Source organism: Canis lupus, chromosome 19 (assembly GCF_003254725.2).
Source record: "Canis lupus dingo isolate Sandy chromosome 19, ASM325472v2, whole genome shotgun sequence".
Taxonomy (NCBI): Eukaryota; Metazoa; Chordata; class Mammalia; order Carnivora; family Canidae; genus Canis; species Canis lupus.
In genome coordinates, this window is record NC_064261.1 from 40,076,220 (window position 1) to 40,091,228 (window position 15,009).

The 15,009-nt window shown below is 40.9% G+C and overlaps 1 long non-coding RNA gene across 2 annotated transcripts in view; it reads left to right on the forward strand.

Moving 5' to 3' along the window:
- Positions 1-15,009, forward strand: part of LOC125753060 (uncharacterized) — a 144,417-nt gene that overhangs the window by 59,305 nt on the left and 70,103 nt on the right. For both annotated transcript variants that reach the window (XR_007403971.1, XR_007403970.1), the window contains exon 4: positions 5,326-5,422. This is a non-coding gene — a long non-coding RNA (uncharacterized LOC125753060). The remainder of the gene's footprint in view (positions 1-5,325; positions 5,423-15,009) is intronic.

The window sequence follows — 15,009 nt, forward strand, 5'->3', positions numbered from 1 at the left end:
ACCATTGTAATTGCCTGTAACCACCCTGCTGCCTCTACCCTTGCCCTCTATTCTCCATACAGCAGGCTGAGTGGAGCTTGGGCATGTTACTGTCCTGCTCAGAACCTAAGAAAGCCTTTCTGTTCCACTTAATAGGAAAGTCAGAGTTCTGCCCATGTTTAGCAAGCCTTATGCAGTTGGACAAGCCCTATGCAGTTGGGCATTCAGCTGGCAGCAGCCTCTCTGATTTGCTCCCTTAGCTATCTTTCCTTATTTTATTCTGCTTGATGATTCTGGAACATGCCAGCCTTCTTTCTCCACTGGCCTTGTGTTGCTGTTTCCTCTACTTGGAATGCTTTTCTACTGGTCATATGGCTCCCTCCATCCTTCCTTCTCTCTTCTCAAGACTTGGCTCCGATGTCATCTCCTTCCTAATCTCCCTATCCACTCATTACCCTGTCCTCTTAATCTGTTCTATTTTGCTTCAAAGCCCTATGGAAATAAATTAAGAGCACCCAAAAGAGAATAAACAGAGGCCACTTATTCAGACATCTTCTAGCAAGAAAGTCAGCCACCATTTTTTGCATTTGACAGAGATTCAAAGGCAGGCAGAGGAGTGGAAAGCTTCATAGTGGAAAAAGGGAAGGCCTCAGGTATGGTCTGACAGGAGGCTCCTGTCCTGTGGAAACTGTAGGTGCACTAAGTAGAAGTAGGGCCTTCTATGTGATTGGTCAGGGCTTTATATTTGGCTTTCTGTGGTTGGTCCTGATTTGGAAGCAAGGGTAAAAGGTAGGAAGCTTCCAGTTATTAATAAAGTCCTGGCCAGTTGTTACAGGGTTATTGTTTGGATTCCTGGACAATCGCTAGAGATTGTGGTCTGACTTCCTCCAAGTCTGACTTCTAGCTTGCTGGCTTCCTGGGTTGGTTTCCTGGGCAGGTTGTTGCAGGTTGCAGGTCAGAACTCTATTTTCACATATATCCTGGCCATCAGCCGTTTGTATATTTAGTCTCTCAGCACTTACTGTTTACCAAATGTGATATGTATTTATTTTTCTAGTTATTGCCTGTCCCACAAGAAAAGGGAAGCTTGGTAAGGGCAGGGGTCTAGTCTTGTTACCATTGCATCTCCAGCTCCTCAAACTGTGCCAGGCACAAGGTAGGTACTTAGTAAATATGTATTGAATGATGATGCCTGATTATTCTTCTATTTCAGTTTCTAGAAATATGATCCTTTGAGTAGAGCTTTGCTTTATATATTTTTCTTCCTTAATGGGCTGATGGCCTCTGACACTTTGGTCCAGGCCAACCACCATCTGGAGATGCTTGGGGAAAAGGCCCATGTGGAGGACCATGAGTTTTGGATTCAGGAGAATGAATGCAAACATCTGTAGGAGCTAGGCAGGTCAAAGAATAAACCAGATTGGTGGAGTAGGAATGACAGAGAACAAGGAGTCATTGTCCTGTGGAAAGATGGCTGTCTCAATTCCACACTTAACCTATTTTAATAGATCAGAATACAAGCCTCCCATTTCTGGAGTTTTATATGATAGTTCTATTGTTTAAATGTTAGCCACTAGTAAAAGACTACATACTGGGAAAGGGGGTGGAAGGTGGGAAAAAACAAAATGTGTTGGGGGACTGCATTCAGTCCTTGGGTGGCCAGGCTTGGCTGTGCTGTAGGCTTCCTCCTCAGATCCTCTCTGGAAGTCTCTTTGGGGCTCCTTCTCCCTGCTTGGCCTGACCTTCCCCAAGATCAAAACTGGGTGGTAAGGAAAAGGCAGGGGGTATGAGCCCCCGAGCATCAGGCATCAGACACTGGGAACCGAGTCTCAGTGTATGTGTTGCCTTCTGAATGCTTTTCTTCATCAAGAGGCCTGGATAGATTTGAGGAGGGTGATTGCATGAGGCCGTTTTGGCATCAAGCTGATTGTAAGTGCAGCCGCAGGAGCCAACTCCCTGATTAAAACTGAGATTCTGAAGCCAGATGAATTAATAATGAGGTGATAGGGAAAAGGAGAGACTCTTATGCTGCTCTTGGTTATGTTAAGAGAAGTTTTAGGTGCTTTCACCAAGAAAAAAAGAAAGAATATTTCTCTAAACATTAAATCAAACTGATTGGTACCTGGATTAATTAAGCTTCTTTTCTCAGAGTATGACCGACTCTTCAGGAATAGCCTTTTCCTAAGCACCATTAATTACAATTTGCACAGGATTAAAAGATAAGGATTATGGACAGTGCAGATTATAAAATGGGAGAGAAAAGGAGCCACGGGACAGTTTTTGGAGGTTATCTTCACAGCTATCACTTAACAAAGATTATATTTAAAATGGATTTTTTTTTCTGGTTCCAATTCTAGGAAAACACCAAAATGCAAACCACCTAGGTTAATATTATTTAAGAGCTATTATTCTTGATTAAATCTAAGCACAACAAAAAAAAGCTATCCAGTTTCTTCAGAAATGGGAGATAAAGAAAGTGTTTTTGGGTAAGGTTAGCATTTTGCCAAATTTTGTGGTGGTAGCAAGCCCCATATTTATTTGAAATTGCTTAAAATTTTATTCTCCTTCATCCCTGATTGAGCTAATTAGAACTCACAGGGAATTATGTGGGTAATGGTGGCGTGGGGGAAGTATAAATATGCAATGCAATTAGCGCCTGCTCTTTTTCTGCGTGATGCAAACTGGGAGCTCATGGGCTTGTGCAAACCTTGGAACAATAGGAACCATTGATACTGAAGCTACTAGGGGAGTCCATAATTATGATATAATATTTTGCCAGCCTCTTGCATGCATGAAGGTAGAATGGAATATGAGTAGATAAAACCCAACAATTTTCTCCATCCATAATTCTTTATATCAATAGCATATTTTCTCTATTGTCTCTTTTTTCCAAAGAAGATAGAAACTTTACTTACTTGAACATTTTATGTACTATGAAGGATTTTATCTCCATGGGAGTAAATCTGGTTTGCAGTCAGTTAAATGGGTGATTTTCTCAGTGTTGTTATGAGCTGAAGAAAGCTACTCCACAATGCCTTCTGACCTATCACAGGCAGATTTTCTTGACTTTGCTTGCTACTGTTGTATAAGCTCATGCCAGGAGATAACTTGAATTTTGTCCTTTATTCCTCAATTTGTTAGAACTATATTCGGGCTGGGCTGACTTCATGGGCACATGACCTATGAAGTCTCTTCTAGTTGCATTTAAAGCTAGCATTATACCATATAAAAATGAACAAATTATTGATAATAATTTTAATATTTAATTTTTTCTTTAGAATAACATGAAACAGCAAATAAAAGGCACCATAACAAGTGATGGGAGAGACCACAGAATGAAGGAAAAAGCTTTATATTTGAGTACTTTAACATCACTTTTTTCCCCTCTACTTTTTGAACAAAGGGCTCTGAATTTGCATTTTGCTCTGGACCCCGTGAATTATGTAGCTGGCTCTGTACCCAGGCACAGCTAAATGGAATCCCAAGATTTATTCACTCATTCAACAAACATTTACTCAGTACACCATAGTCCAAGGCATAGGAGATACAAAGATAATGAAGGGGGTAGTCTCTGCTTCCTGGACCCTACCACCTCGTTCCAAGAGACATCCCTGCAATCCAGTCTCATAGATGCTTGTAGAACTGAGATACCCAAATGGGGAACAGATGTAAATTCCCAATTGCCCCTGGTGATGGGAGGGATCAAGAAAGAATTTATAGAGGTGCTATTTTAGATTGTAGCTGACTGTTCAAACTTGTAAGACACTACCACTCTCTGAAGATAAAACCAAATAATTAGAATGGTCTTTGCAGAAATTGGAGTCTTTCTCATCTTTTACTCCACTGTCATAGATTATGAGGAAGACCCTGCAGTTGTCTTTATTCCAATCTGAGACAGTGACTATATATGCTTCTGCTTTTAAGTGTCAAAAGTAGGCCTGAAACTTAGGTTGTCTGATTTCAATTTTTTAAAAAAGATTTTATTTATTTCTTCATGGGAGACACAGAGAGAGAGGCAGAGGGAGATGCAGGCTCATTGCTGGGAGCCTGATAGGGGATTAGATCCCAGCACCCCAGGATCACGACCTGAGCCAAAGGCAAATGCTTGACCATTGAGCCACCCAGGCATCCTTCATTTTTTTATTTTTTTATTTTTTTATTTTTTTATTTTTTTATTTTTTATTTTTTAATTATTTTTAATTTTATTTATTTATTCATGAGAGAGAGAGAGAGAGAGAGAGAGAGAGAGAGAGAGAGAGGCAGAGACACAGGCAGAAGGAGAAGCAGGCTCCATGCAGGGAGCCTGATGTGGGACTTGATCCCGGGTCTCCAGGATCAGGCCCTGGGATGAAGGCGGCGCTAAACTGCTGAGCCACCCGGGCTGCCTGTATGGGACCTTTTAAAAATAAAATTTTCTCAGTGCACTTAAATTATAATTTATTTTATAAAAATAAACTTCTTCCTAACCACCACCACTCTGAATAATGAATGCCCGTGTTCTGGAGCTAGTGTTCTGGTATGGAAGAGGTATAGGCTTGCCGTCAGGCCTGGTGGCATCTGAGTTTCTTGCATATGCTTTTGGAACTGTAATTAGCCTCCTTAAGCCTTGGTTTCCTCATCTGTCCAATGGAGACAGTACTAATTGCTTCATAGTGATATTGGAAGGATTGATAAAATGATGGGGAGTTCCAGTCCAAGTTACTGGGTGCTCTCCTTCTCTCAGAATACTAGGAACTTTGGGGGAGGTATCAGAGTCCATTTGAATAATTTTCTAGTGATAAGACACTGTAGAGATAATCATAATAGCTGACATTTCAAGAAGGCTTTGCTCTGGGCAAGGTACCCCTGGAAGCACTTTACTTGTATTAATTTGGTTATATCTTATAAAGAATCCAGGAGGGAAGTCTGTTTGTTATTGTTTCCATTTCACAGATAAGGAATAGAAGTAAGGAGTTAAGTAACTCATCCAAGGTCACCTTGGCTGCCCTGGACCCATACCCTAAGCATTATGCTAAACTGCCTTAACTGTGTTATAGTCCAGACCCCCAACTCTGCACATGACTCAGATCTGCAAAGAATAATTGACTTGGCCAAGGTCATCTAGCTGCTTAAATGCAGGGGTAGGACTGGAACCCCAGGATTCTGAACCCTGGGATCCTGACTCCCTAATACAAGGTTCTTTCCTCTCCCTGCAGAATTACTGGCAGGACAGGCTCTTGAGAGGCTCAAACTGGGAACCAGCCTCGCTAGATAATAATATTTCTATTCCTGTGGCTTTCATTAAAGATGCATGATTTTTTAAATAATTCTTTCCTTTAACAGTAATTGCTATGTTTTGTCTTTCAGGAACCTGGGCAGCAAGAGATAAGCCAATATATCTGCCTGTTGAGCGTACAGTTAAAAATAATTATAGGGAACATGGTGATGCTTCAGAAACTGTCAGGTGATGCGACATTTTGAAATCATACTTTTTTACATTATTCAGTTGTAGTCTGGAGGAAATACCTGTTGGTGGATGGAGAAAAGAGGGGGAAAGAAAAGCCAAACTTTGTTCACTTATTTCTTTCATGGAAAATAACTGACTATTATCATATAAAGGTAAATGCGGATAAAATTTGGATCTGAAGGTCAACCAAAATTATTTATTGACTATGCTTACACTTTCCCAAAAAGAATTTGGTGTGTGAGTGAGATGACTAAACCGGTTTAGCAACTATAATGTGCCCCAAGAATGAACAGGAGGCAAAGATACCAACTGTAGGGGTCAGGGCTGTTGCTTGGTTCAACAAAACCTTGTGTCTGAGCTTCCTGGCCACCATTCTTCCTTATCAGAAAGAAACACAGCAGCGATGCTTACAGGAGGCAAAGCTTATTTAAATGAAATTCCAAATGCAGGTCTTACTAAAGAGGAAGGCACAGGAAATATTAGCCAGTAACAGAACAGCTCCCATGTTAGTAGTCGGCGTTCTCTGGAGAAACAGAACCGGTAGGAGACCTCTCTCCCCTTTCTCCTCTCTCTGCCTCTCTCCCCCTTCCTCTGTCCTCCCTTTCCCCACCCCATTTCTACCTCCGTCAAATTTATCACAAGGATTTGCCTCAATGTGATTACAGAGGCTGACAGGTCCCAGATCTGCAGTTAGCAACCTGGAGACCCAGAAGAGCTGGTGGTGTAGTGGGGTTTGAGGGTTTGAGCCTGAGGCCTGAAAACCAGAAGAACTGATGATGTGAGTTCCAGTCCAAGTCTGAAGGCAGGAGACTTATGTCCCAGTTCAATGACAGTCAGGGGTGGGGTGGGGGACTGAGCCTTTCATCCTATTTATGCTTCCAGTGGATTTACTCAGCCTTTTTTATTCTATTCATGCTTCTAGTGGATTGGATGAGGCTCATCTACACTAGAAAGCTGGAAAATGTCCTATATTCCTCAGTCTAATGATTTGAATGCTAATCTCATGAAGGAAAACCTCACAGACACATCCAGAATACTGTTCAACCAAATATCTGGGCACCTTATGGCCTCGTCAAGGTGACGTACAATGATCACAATCCCCCTCCTTTTCAAACAGAATGTTCTGTTGTTCTCTAACTCATGACACAGCTATGAATCGGGAATCTGTGCCAGTACAAATCTATATTACATCAGTTCAAGTTTATAATTTACTTATAAGCAGTCAATGAGAGAAAATGAGACTGTTTTGGTTAATACAAAATATGCAGTAAGGGGTTATGGATGGCAATCACAATCTTACATTAGCCTCAGTTCCCCAAATCCTAATCAATCCCACCGTGACTTGGTTGTGCAATACTGGGATGAATTTGCAGATAATTAGCTATAAAATGTAACATTTTTGGTAGCTTGCCTTTGTGTAACAGAATACACTCTCATTAGAGTCATTTTGAAGCTGGAAAGAAGAGTAGTCAGAAGTGTTTATTTCAGCATGAAATCAGTGATGATACAGGCTCACGTTTGACTTATTGCAGCCAGGGACAAGCACTCAGGATTTAGAACAAGCTGTAGAGAGGCTCCATTATTACTGGTTATGGTCCATCCCTTATGGCTGAGTCTAGGTCTGAGATGAGCCCGGCCAGCCCGGTGTTTTGGTGGAATACATGTAGACTGCAGCCACCCTACATTTCCTCTTGTGCCATTTTGTATTCCACAGGTCTGCAGTTGATTTATTTTTATTTTTAAAAAAGATTTTGTTTATTTATTAGAGAGAGTGTGTGCATGAGCGAGCATGAGCGGGGGGGTGGTGACAGAGGGAGAGGGTGAAGTAGACTCCCTGCTGAGCAGGGAACCTGACTCCATCCCAGCAACCTGGGATCATGACCTGAGCCCAGGTGCCCTAACAGGTCTACATTTTAAAAAAGTGTAGTGTAAACTCTACACCTTCTGATTAATAATATATTTACCACTATTAATAGCTAATTATTTAAGTACTACTACTTACATGTTTTGGATACCTTTTTCTTTTCTTTTTTTTTTTTTTTGAGAGAGAGGGAGAGAGAGAGAGAGAGGCAGAGACATAGGCAGAGGGAGAAGCAGGCTCCTCGCAAGGAGCCCGGTGTAGGACTCGATCCCGGATCCTGGGATCACCACCCGAGCCGAGGCAGGCACCCAACTGCTGAGCCACCCAGACGTCCCATTTGAGTACCCTGTTGAGTGGTGGTGCCTCTCTCTCTACACACGCACACACATATACACACACAGACAAACAATTATTAGTTTTCTAGTACTACTGTAATGAAGTACAAATTTGAGTGGTTTAACAGCAGAAACTTATTTTCTCACAGTTTGGAGGCTAGAAGTCTGAAACCAAGGTGTCAACAGGGCTGTGTTCCTTCTGAGGGCTGTGTAGTTTGGTTCCTTCTGAGGGCTGTGTAGGAATCTGTTCTCCCTCTTCCTCTTCCTCCAGGATTCTCTCCTTGGCTTGTAGATGGTTCTTTTCCCTGCGCCTTCATATGTTCAAAATTTTGTTTGTGTTTTATGTCCAAATTTCTTCTTATAGGTCTTATTGGATTAGAGCCCATCCTAATGACTCCATTTTAACTTGATTATCTCTGTAAAAACCCATTCTCCTAATAAGGTCACATTGTAAGGTCCTGGGGGTTAGGAGTTCAATGTATAAATTTTGGGGGAACACAATTCAACCCAAAATTATCTACATATATAACTATACTTAATAGGTACCTATAACTATTAAGTATAGTTATATACTATATAGGTATAGTTATATGTATATCTATGTGTATACGTGTGTGTATAAATATATATATACACACATAGTAAATACACTATACTATATGTATACTCTATATATGTGTGTTTGTGCATGTGTGTGTGTACATATATACATCTATGTCCGTACATATGTATACATACACACACATAAACTCATTTAATGCTCAAAACAAGCCTACGTGGTAGGTACTGTGTTTATTATCCTGTTAAGCATGAGGAAATTGAGGTACAAGGCCCAGTACCCCACAGCTACCAAGTTCAGGGGTCGAGATTTGAACCCAGGTCCCTGAGTCCTAAGACCGTGCCCAGGTCACAAGACAGCAGTGAGTTTTCTTGGCAGCACAGGGTAACATATCGATAGACTACAAATGGTTAAAATTAGGGATTTATTATCTTGAATTTTTAATTTTATTATTATTATTTTTATTGGAGTTCAATTTGCCAACATATAATGTAACACCCAGTGCTCATCCCATCGAGTAGCCCCCTCAGTGCCCGTCACCCAGTCACCCCAACCCCCTGCCCGCCTCCCCTTCCACTACCCCTTGTTCATTTCCCAGAGTTAAGAGTCTCTCGTGGTCTGTCTCCCTCTCTGATATTTCCCACTCATTTTCCCTCCTTTCCCCTTTATTCCCTTTCACTATTTTTTATATTCCCCAAATGAATGTGACCATATAATGTTTGTCCTTCTCCGATTGACTTATTTCACTCAGCCTTATACCCTCCAGTTCCATTCACGTCAAAGCAAATGGTGGGTATTTGTCCTTCCTAATGGCTGAGGGATATTCTATTGTATACATAGACCACATCTTTATCCATTCATCTTTCGATGGACACCGAGGCTCCTTCCACAGTTTGGCTATTGTGGACATTGCCGCTAGAAACATTGGGGTGCAGGTGTCCCGGCGTTTCATTGCATCTGTATCTTTGGGTTAAATCCCCAGCAGTGTATTCTCTGGAATTTTTAAAAACTGCTTTACTAAGTAGCAAAAAATTGTAGAATGACTCCTGCAAAAAATTCCACAGCCCACCAGAATTTGGTTTGGAAAACCTCCAGTAAGTGAGATTTTTGTTTTAAGTCTGTGAAAGTTTGCCCACGCAGTAGCCTATGAGGGATCTGGGCTGGGCCTCTGTCTCACTCTCCTGGCCTCAAGTTTAGCTGGCTGTCTTGTACATGCGTAACACTAAATACTCTTGAAAATAAAAGCCGGTAAGTAGGAATAGCTGACCCTGTGTGTGAAGGCTCCTTTTGGGACATGGTGGGTAGGGTCATGAGGTGAGGGAAATGTGGCCTTCATGTGGCCAAATGTGGGATCAAATGTCTTCTCTTCCTGTCCTTCCATCAGAGTGTAACTCTTCTCTCAAAACACCATTCAGATGGCATGGCCAGAAGAGCAAGCCCCTGGGGATGTGACACTTTGGGCCATAATAAACTTGCCAATTGCCCTTTTGACTTAGGATCAACTATATAACCTCACTGTTTTCCAGTTTCCTCTTGTTCAAAGTGACATGTGTTGACTAAGTCATCTTTCCTTTGACAGGTTTTGATTGGACCTTCCCCGTGGTAGGCGTTGTGGGTGTGAAAGTCTGAAGTGGAGGGGGTCTGGTGGTGAAGAGCGTAGGGTTGTTATGAGGACTTAACAACAATGTTTGTCAAGATTTAGAGCTGAAATTGGTACATACATGCTATGTGTTTATTAAATAATCAACCATCTCTGGCTTTAAAGGATTGACCCTGTTGTTAGGTTGGGAAAATGGATACTGATGAAATGAGACATAATTGCTAAACCCACACCATAATGTTCTGGGAAAAGGTGTGAGTTGGCAGTCTGAAAGAGTCAGGGGAACTACGAGATTCAGAGCACAGGGAGGGGAAAATCCTTGGGCACTTGCTGTGTGCCAAGCACTGAGCTAAGGGCTTCACATACATTTCCTTTTAATCTTCAGAATAATTCTGGGTAGTAAATCTTGTCTTTCCTATTGCAAAGATGAGAAAACTGATGCTTTAGAGAAGTCATGTCTGGTACTAGAATTTACTGGTGACAAAACCTGGACTTATTTGGGGCTGTGAGTGCAGGAGAAGGCCAAGTGGGCCAAATGGAGGCACTTGTGTAGTCAGGGTAGTGGCAGGACTTCTGGGGCTGGGCCATGCTCTGGGGTTTTAAAGGATCCTAAGCTAGCTGCTCATGCCACCCCTTTTAGAGGCCTCTTGGGACTGAGGGGGCCTCGACAGGTACCTTGCTACACTGCTCATTTGGATTTTGCTCATCACTGCAGCGATAATCCAGTGTCAATATTTTACAGAGTGATTTGATTATACTTTGCTCCTGAGGCTTTAAAAGAAGAGCATATTTTAAAAAATTAATAAATAAGTGTTTAACTCTCTGTGTTAACTACCCTTGATGCTGATAGTGTTTTCCTTGAGGAGCAAGAGTGATGCTCTGTGTATGGATTTCTGAAATCAATTATGTTTTTGTTAATTGAATTTTGTTCCCCTTCTTTTGGCCTTCTCCTAACATAGGAAATAAAATCTGGGGTGAAGCCTTTCCCACTGATGGATGACGCTCAGGGCAATACAAGCATTTTTCACGAATCTACTTTGTTTTTCCAGACGTCTCTGAGTGGCCATTACATAAGTCTAAGGGACCCAGGGTCAACTTCTATTTATGTGACAGATTCCTCGTGTTTGTTTCTCTCACCTGAAAATCTAACCCTGTGGAAATGTTTCAGGATGCTGACCTTTAAACACTGAATAAATGCTTCTCTTCCATGCTTAATAACAAAACCAACTACCACAATTACAACAATAGCTGCTGTTTACTTAATGTTTCATATATTACAGGCACCCTGGTAAGGGCCTTTCATGCATAATCTCGTTTAATTCTCCTTCTAGCCCTGTAAACTAGGTGGTATTTTTAATCTCTGTTTACAAATGAGGAGACTGAGGCTTAAGGAATAGAAAGATCATGTCCAGACTCACACGGCTAGACACCGTGGAGGAGTGTGTTCCAATCTGGTCCTTTTGCCTCTGGCATCAAATAATTCCTCAATTTCTTTAAAGGCAGATCTAGCAATGAGTGGTCCTTCCTTCTCAGACAGTTCGTGAAGTGCAATGCTCTATGTTTGAGGTTCTCAAAGTAGAGGAAGCAGACCTAGACTTAGCTCAGAAACTTTGGAACAGTGACTAAGACGGCCGGAACTAGTGTGCCATGGCAGAGTGACATACCACACAATCTGATTCTCTAAATGGCCAGTGAGGCTTGGGATCTTTAATGTTTTACAGCAGGAGGAATCACCTAAAATCATGAATGCTTACAGTACCTTCCTGCTCAATAACCTGTCTCAGGTGCCTGATGCCTCCAAGTGGGCTGATGATCAATGGGTCCTGTTTGCCTGATTTTTCCTGTATTGGCACCAAATGTTTCCCATGCCCAGAAACCCCTCTCTTAGTCTTGGGCAAATTGGGATTGGTGCTTGCCCAGCCTCTAAGGGGGAGTTCAAAATCACCACCTTACCTCTCATTATCAATCCAGTCTTCTACATAGAGAACTCTGTCCATGCCTGGGCTGCTGGCTAGAAGCTGCCCCTGGCAGAGGCTGTCCTTGACCAAACTGCAGCCAGGCTCCTCTGAGCTCTCTTCTCTACTAGGCCTCAATATTAGCCTATAAAGACTTGAACAAACACTTAGCATGGTTTCTAACAGCTCAATATTGCAGCCCTAGGATGACCCTAGTCCTCTTAAAGTGCCTGCCTGAGAAAACTAAAGGCTGATTAAAGAATTTGCTTTCTTCCAGCCAACACCTAAAGATAGGGCCCCAATTTCTCAGTCTCTGTGAGAGGGTAGGAGCCTAACTTTAATAAGCACTGGTTAGCAAACCCAGGTTGGGTTCACATGGACCAACCCTCTTCCTGCTTTTTGTCATTTTTCACTTCCTGACTCTGTTGAGACCCTGCTCACCCCCTCCCTCTTCTCTCACCCTTCCTTTGAAATGCCCAGTTACCTCTGCACAAATCAAAGGTTGGGTTCAGTTCATGCTGGACACTTTTTCCTATTCCAATAGGATATTACTGATTAGAATCTATCCTTAACACTCTAACTAGTGTCTGGCTTTATCTTTGATACCTTCTCTGTTCTATATTGCCTCCAATGTTTGCCCCTCCCCCTTTATCAGTCTCTCCTTCCTCCAGGCACATAGGATCTTGCTTCTAAAGTTCTGCTTAATCCTATGGGCCTGCAGTGTTCGCTCCACTTCTGTTTATCTCATTTCAGCTCTTGATGATCTCCTTCCTTTGACCTCCTATGGGACTTGGATTTGGCAGTTCTTCCTGGGGAAATAAAGATATGCTATCTCATATTGCTTTCTATGTAAAGGTCCTATGTTTACATCTGGTTTTGAGTTTCTGGAGGGCAAGAAGAGCATCTTGTACATTTTTGTGTATCCCAGGCCTCAAGAAGGCTTGTACAATGGGCAATCAAAAGTATGTATTGTCAATGATGGCTTGTAATAGGTGACTGTTCAGTTCTTGCATTACCTACCTTTACTCAGAAAACAATGGCTCTGTTTTTGAACAACTTAGTCTGTTGGAAGAGACATACAGAAGCACATATATAAACTACTCCTTGGATGGGCAGTTTAATGAAATAGATAAGAGCATAGCATTTGGAGTCACATTGGCCTAGAATTCCTTCCTCTTAATTCACCTTAAAAAAGTCATGGACAAGTTTATATCACTTCTCTGAGCCTCATTTCATCAACTATAAAACAAGCATATCATGTTTCTCACTGGGTGACTGTGGTTGGAGGGCTAAGTATTATAACAATACCTATGCATATTAAGTACCAGTAAATGGAGTCAATGAAAAGCATACATTAGCCACACAAAATGTGTCAGGGATAGATAATTAAACAAGTGTGGAGTTGGAGGGGAAGAAAGGAAAGGAATGAAATAGGAACTGGAGCAATTGGGGAACCTGGAACTTCAGGGTAAGGGGATCTGGAAAGACTTCTCAGAGGATGGGATAGAAAAAGGGAAAGGAGGGTGTCTTTTATTTAGATATAAGATATGCATTTTCATGTAATTTACTGATAGTGACATTTTCCCGTGGTCACAGAATTTATAAGTGGCACAGCTGGGATGGACCCAAGGTTATCTCATACCAGAACCATGTTTTTCCCAGTTTTCTAACCTCTCTTCCTTACCCAGTTACAAGTTTCTGGGCATAACCCATATGAGTACATTAAAAACTTTAAACTGTCTTACATAATGATAAAAGGACCAATCCAACCATTGGTTATAAGAAGTATAAATACACACCCAGCACTGGAGCACCTAAAAACATAGAGCAAATATTAACAAATATAAAGAGAGAAATTGATGGTAATACAATAATAGTAGGGAACTTTAACACCCCACTTACATCAATGGATATATCATCCATACAGAAAATAAACAAGAGAACAGTGTCTTTGGGGGTGTCTGGGTGGCTCAGTCAGTGAATCATCTGCTTTCAGCTCGGGTCATGATCCCAGAGTCCTGGATCAAGTCCCGTATGGGGCTCCCTGGTCAGTGGAGAGCCTGCTTCTCCCTCTCCCTCTGCTGCTCCCCCTCCTTGTATGCACTCTGTCTCTTTCTGTCAAATAAATAAATAATAATTTTAAAAATCTCTATATAAAAAAGAAAACAGAATGACACATTTGACCAGAAGGACATAACAGGTATAGACAGCATATTCTATCCCCAAACAACAGAATGCACATTCTTTCTAAGTGTATATGGAACATTCTCTAGAATAGATCACATATTAGACCACAAAATAAGTCTTGATAAATTTGAGAAGATTGAAATCATACCATACATCTTTTCTGATCACAACAGTATGAAACTAGAAATAAATCATAAGGAAAAAACTGGAAAAATGCAAACATTTGGAAGTTCAAAAACATGATATTAAACAACCACTAGATCAACAAAGCATTCAAAGATGAAATAAAAAAATTACCTGGAGATGAATGAAATGAAAGCACAACAGTCTGAAATCTTTGGGACACAGTAAAAGCAATTATTATCATCATTATTATTTTTTAGTAAATAAAAAATCTCACTTCAAGAGAGAAATATATAGTGACACAATCCTATCTCAAGAAATTAGAAAAAACTCAAACAACCTAACCTTATACCTAAAGGAACTAGAAAAGAAGAGCAAACAAAGCCCAGAGTGAGTAGAAGGAAGAAAATAATAAATATCAGAAATGAATGACATAAAGATAAAAAGAAAAAAGAAAAAATCAGTGAAATGAAGAACTGGTTCTCTTAAGAAAATAAACAAAATTAATAAACTCTTAGCCAGACTTACCAAGAAAAAAAAGAGAGTCAAAATCAGAAATGGGAGAGTACAACTGACACCACAGAAATACAAAGGATTATAAGAATACTACAAAAAATTGTTATGCCAACAAATGGCACAACCAAGAAAAATGGATAAATTTCTAGAAACACGTAATCTAAAACCGAATCAGGGAAAAATAGAAAATCTGAACAGACCAATTACAAGCAATGAAATTGGTAATCAAAAAACTACCAAAAATAAACCTCCAGGACTAGATGGATTCAAAAAGGGAATTCTACTAGACATTTTAAAAAGAGTTATATCTATTCTCCTCAAACTCTTCCAAAAATAGAGGACGAAGGAAAACCTCCAAATATATTCTATAAGGCCAGTGTTACCCTGATGCCAAAACCCGACAAAGAAACCACATACACACACACACAAAATAATAAAAAAATTAAAT